Source organism: Papio anubis, unplaced genomic scaffold (assembly GCF_008728515.1).
Source record: "Papio anubis isolate 15944 unplaced genomic scaffold, Panubis1.0 scaffold753, whole genome shotgun sequence".
Taxonomy (NCBI): Eukaryota; Metazoa; Chordata; class Mammalia; order Primates; family Cercopithecidae; genus Papio; species Papio anubis.
In genome coordinates this window covers 33,056-39,090 of record NW_022167753.1, presented here as the reverse complement: position 1 = coordinate 39,090, position 6,035 = coordinate 33,056, and positions in this window count along the sequence as shown.

The following is a 6,035-nucleotide window of genomic DNA, read 5'->3' as shown; positions in this document are numbered from 1 at the left end:
TAATTTTTGTATTTTTAGTAGAGACAGGGGTTTCACCATCTTGGCCAGGCTGGTCTTGAACTCCTGACCTCGTGATCCACTCGCCTCGGCCTCCCAAAGTGCTGGGATTACAGGTGTGAGCCACCGCGCCCAGCCCTGATCACTGTCTTAAGACACATAAACCCCCATTTTGACTGCTTTGAGCTTCCTTCCCTGCTTTTGCCTATAGGGGGAGTCGGTATGTAATGGAAAGACAGAAACTTGAAACCTGATGCAGCACCACTCCCATAAACTATCCCAAAATTCAGATCACTAACAGTTCTTGACCCGAGAATTCTGCACCACCATGTGCTCTTGAGGAATGTTTACTAACGGGTTGAAAGCGTAACTAGGAGTTCTCACTGGCCAATTCTGAGTAATGTGAGCACCAATATTATTAAAGACAGTAATGAATTATAAACCATTGAAAACTAGGGAGCCATACGTCCACAGTGATACCAAATAGATAAATAAATGAGAGACAAGGGAGGGCCTTTGCAGGGAGGGGCTTTGCTTTCAGTCGAATACCATGTGCTGACTGGTAAATATGGAGGGAGTGCTGGAGTTGGAAAATCATCATTTTATATAGATTGGTCCAGGCAAACATTATCAATAGATGCTCAATCCAAGGATAAATTTTTGATGAGTAAGATATTTCCAGGAATTTAACAGTTTCTCTCCACAGATTGTTTATTAGTAGCAATTAAAAAAAAAAGTAATTATATCCTGGAGAAATTGGGCAACATTTGACCCAAAATGAGAACATCCTATTTTAAAAATAGGACTTCAAAAATATCAATGTCATGAAAGACAAAGAAGGGCTATTCCAAACGAAAGGAGAGTAAAAAGACAGGGTACAATGCATAAACATAGACTAGATCCTGTACTGCAAGAAAAAAAATGGTATAAAGGATATTGTTTGATAGATTAGTGTTAGAATGTGAAATTTACCAAAGTTGATAACTGTCTGTGGTTATGTAAGAAAATATTATCTGTATATATGGTGTAGATACATATATATGGGGCACAAAAATGATAAAGCAATAGGGCAAAATGTTATCAACTGGTGAATTTGGGTCAAGAGTATGCGAGTATATGCTGCACTATTCTTTTTTTTTTGAGACAGTTTCACTCTTCATGCCCAGGCTGGAGTGCAATGGCGTGATCTCAGCTCACCGTAACCTCTGCCTCCTGGGTTCAAGCAATTCTCCTGCCTCAGCCTCCCGAGTAGCTGAGATTATAGGCATGCGCCACCACGCCTGGCTAATTTTGTATTTTTAGTAGAGACGGGGTTTCTCCATGTTAGTCAGGCTGATCTCGAACTCCTGACCTCAGGTGATCCTCCTGCCTCGGCCTCCCAAAGTGCTGGGATTACAGGCGTGAGCTACCATGCCCAACCAGGTTGTACTACTCTTGTAATTTAATTTCAAAATGTATTGTTTGAAAAGTGCAATAGTGGGTCAGGCGCGGTGGTTCACGCCTGCAATCCTAGCATTTTGGGAGGCCAAGGTGGGCAGATCACGAGGTCAAGAGACCAAGACCATCCTGGCCAACATGGTGAAACCCGTCTCTACTAAAAATACAAAAATTAGCCGGGTGTGTTGGCGCTTGCCTGTAGTCCCGGCTACTTGGGAGACTGAGGCAGAAGAATCACTTGAACCTGAGAGGCGGAGGCTGCAATGAGAGATAGTGCCACTGCACTCCATCCTGGGCGACACAGCGTGACTCCATCTCAAAAAAAAAAAAAAAAAAAGTGCAATAGCTCCCGACATTGGTGAAGAATATAAATCTAGTGCGGTTGCACAATCTCAACTCACTGCAGCCTCCACCTCCTGGGTTCAAGCGATTCTCCTGCTTCAGCCTCCCAAGTAGCCGGGACTACAGGCGTGTGCCACCACACCTGGCTGATTTTTTGTGTTTTTAGAAGAGACGAGTTTTCACTGTGTTGGCCAGGCTGGTCTTGAACTTGTGACCTCAAGTGATCCGCCTGCCTCAGCTTCCCAAAGTGCTGGCATTACAGGTGTGAACAACCATGCCCAGCCTCTAGCTACCTCTTAATCACTTATCTTGAGGTCACACTTTACTGGGACCTCTGGAGAGCTTATAAATGATGCCCCTACTCTTATGAAGTTTAACATCTCTTGAGGAGGGAAGTCCCCCAATAAGCAGCAGACAAGATTATGTAAATTCAACTAGGGGCCGGACTCGGTGGCTCATGCCTATAATCTCAGCACCATGGGAGGCCGAGGTGGGCGGATCTCTTGAGCTCAGGAGTTGGAGACCAGCCTGGCAATTTGGCGAAATCTTGTCTCTACAAAAAAATACAAAACATAGCTGAGCGTGGTGGTGCGCACTTGTAGTCTTAGCTACTCAGGAGGTTGAGGTGAGAGGATCGCTTGAGCCCAGGAGGTAGTGGTGGCAGTGAGCCGTGATCATGCCACTGCATTCCAGCCTGGGCAATGGAGTGAGACAGTGTTAAAAAAAAAAAAAAAAAAAAAAAAAAAAAAAAAGGTTCAACTAGGAAGTTTGAAAATGGAGAAGAGATCAGGAATCAGGATAGGTGGATGAGATCAAGAAAGTCTTCAAAGTAGGACCTGAGCCTTGAAGGTAGGATTTAAATCAGTAGAGGATATTTCAGACAGAGTCAATGAACAGTTTGTGTAACTCAGGGAGAGGTTTGTGCAGAGATGGAATAGACTGGACAGAGAACGAATATTGGGAAGTGTTGGCAAACATGGTTGAGTAGATACAAGGGGCCAGTCTGCAAGTTCCCCAAGGGCAGCATCTAACTAGATCTCATGAAAAAGATTTAATTAAGCCCGGGCGCAGTGGCTCACCCCTGTAATCCCAGCACTTTGGGAGGCCGAGGCGGGAGGATCATTTGAGGTCAGGGGTTAGAGACTAGCCTGGCCAACATGGCAAAATCCGTCTCTACTAATAATACAAAAATTAGCCGGGTGTGGTGGCGGGCCAGAGACTACAGGCCCGCGACACCAGGCTAGTTTTGGTTACGTTTCTTAATGGCTGGGAAAAAATTGCTGGGTGCAGTGGCTCACGACTATAATCCCAGCAGTTTGGGAGGCCGAGGTGGGTGAATCGCTTGAGCTCAAAAGTTCGAGACCAGCCTGGGCAACATGAGGAAACCTGTCTACAAAAGATACAAGAATTAGCGGGGCGTTGGGGCACGCTCCTGTAGTCCCAGCTACTTGGGAGGCTGAGGCAAGAGGATTGCTTGGGCCCAGGAGCTCGAGGCTGCAATGAGCTATGACTATGCCACTGCACTCCAGCCTGGATGAAGAGTGAGACCCTGTCTCCAAAAATAAAATAAAATAAAATAAAAATAAAAAGAATAATTCAGGATATGTGAAATTCAAATCATGCATCCATAAGTGAAGTTTTAGTGAGCACAGCCATGCTCAACCTCTTACATATTATCTATGGCTGCTTTTGTGCTACAGTAACAGTTGAATAGTTGCAGAGATCATATGGCCTGCAAAGCCTAAAACATTTATCAGCTGGCGCTTTACAGAAGAAGTTTGCAGCTGGGCACGGTGGCTCACGCCTATAATCCCAGCTCTTTGGGGGGCCGCGGTGGAAGGATCACTTGAGCCCAGGAGTTTAAGACCAGACTGAGCAACAGCCAGACCCCAGTCTCTACTCACTCCCTCCAAAAAAAAAAATTAAAAATAATCTCGGCGTGGTGGCACGAGCCTGTAGTCCCAGATACTCAGGAGGCTGAGGTGGGAGGATCGCCTGAGCTCAGGATTTCGAGGCTGCAGTAAGCTGTGATTGCACTACCACTTTCCAGCCTGAGCAACACAGTGAGATCCAGTCTCAAGAAAAAAAAAAAAAAAGTTTGCTCACTCCTGACCTAAAGCAATGGTTGTCCACATGGGGCGATTGTGCACAGGGAACATTTTGGCAATGCTTGGAAACATTTCTGGTTGTCACAACTGTGGAGGGTGGGGAGGGCATCCTACTGATATCTAGTTAGTAGAGGCCAGGGATGGTGCTAAATATTTTTTTTTTTTTTTTTTTTTGAGATGGAGTCTCACTCTGTGGCCCAGGCTGGAGTGCAGTGGCGTGATGTTGGCTCACTGCAACCTCCGCTTCCCGGGGTCAAGCAATTCTCCTGCCTCAGCCTCCTGAGTAGCTGGAATTACAGGCACGTGCCACCACACCCAGCTAATTTTTGTATTTTTAGTAGAGACAGGGGTTCACCTTCTTGGTCAGGCTGGTCTGGAACTCCTGACCTGGTGATCCACCCACCTCAGCCTCCCAAAGTGCTGGGATTACAAGCGTGAGCCACCGCGCCCAACCCTAAATATTCTTTAATGCACATGACAGCTCTCCAGATGTCTGGTCCCAAATGTCCATAGTACTGTGGTTGAGAAACTCTGGATTATAGGACTCTAAGGTGAGTACTTTCTTTTTTTTTTTTTTCTTTTTGAGACAGAGTTTTGCTCTGTTGCCCAGGTTGGAGTGCAATGGCACGATCTCGGCTCACTGCAACCTCTGCCTTCCAGGTTCAAGCAATTCTCCTGCCCCAGCTTCCCCAGCAGCTGGGATTACAGGTATGTGCCACCACCCCTGGCTAATTTTTGTATTTTTAGTAGAGACAGGGTTTCGCCATGTTGGCCAGGCTGGTCTCGAACTCCTGGCCTCAAATGATCCACCCGCCTCGGCCTTCCAAAGCGCTAGGATTACAGGCGTGAGCCACCACGCCCTGCCAGATGAGTACTTTCTAGTACGGGGAAAACTCAGTCCTTAACAAGGGAGCCCATTGACTGAATGCCCAGGTCTTTAACTTACATTAGCTCAGGAAGCCTTCACAATGACCATGGCAAGGCAATCACTGATGTCCTCCTTTTCCGGAGACGTTTTATTAAATTTTTATTTTATTTATTTATTTTTGAGACGGAGTCTCACTCTGTCGCCCAGGCTGGAGTGCAATGGCGCGATTTCAGCTCATGGCAACCTCCGCCTCCCAGGTTCAAGCGATTCTCCTGCCTCATCCTCCGAAGTAGCTGGGATTACCGGCATGCACTACCACACTCAGCTAATTTTGTATTTTTAGTGGAGACGGGGTTTCTCTAGGTCGGTCAGGCTGGTTTCGAACTCCTGACCTCAGGTGATCTGCCCGTCTTGCCCACAGCTCGCAAGTCTGTAGGGCTCCAGGGCTTGTAATTTTCCATAACACCTCAGTGCCTGCCTCTGCTCAGTGACATCACAAACGTCACAGACGTATTGTCTCACTCGGTTGTCCCCTAGTGTGTGAGCTGCACAGAGCCAGGCCTATATACGCAGAGCCAGGCCTATATATGTGGAATATACGTGGATACTTTCTGTAGCCTCCAGGCCTCCGTAAGGAAAGGATGCGTGCCCTGATGTCCACACCCTGGCCCTTAGGCAAGCAAAGTTGAGGAAAGTTTGTTTTCCTAAGGGCCACCAGAGTTCTTTAAAGTGACAACTCTCTCTCTTGCCCACTTTAATGCTTGGGAGGATGGGAGGCTCCGCTCTCTAGTAGACCCAGGACACAAAATACTCCTTAGTATCTATAGAATGCTTTTTGAGTGATGAAGAATAGTCATATCCATGAATTTGGGGGGATGCTCACATCACAGGAGTAAATGAGAGAAGACACGTGGTGCAAAGTTCTTTTCCTGCCAGAATTAAAACTCACCTGAATCTTGTTCCGCAGGCTCTGGCACTCTACTTTCTCCATCTAATATACTAGATGATAATCAGCTCAACTTAGTTAAATCCATGCTAATAAAGAAAAAGTAGAGGACTTCCTGCACACCTCCACCCCAGGTGGTGGGAATTTCAGGCCCAGATGGAAGAAAGTTGGAGGGGGCGGGCACAGGGGATGGCAACCCACCTAGGAAGATTTCATAGGCTGACGGTGCCTCCCTGAGCCCCTCAAATGACCCATTCGGAAGGCAGCCACCCACTCCTCCTCAGGCAAACCGTGGTGGGCCGCATCACCCAGTGACTTAAGATCAGACCACACAGCC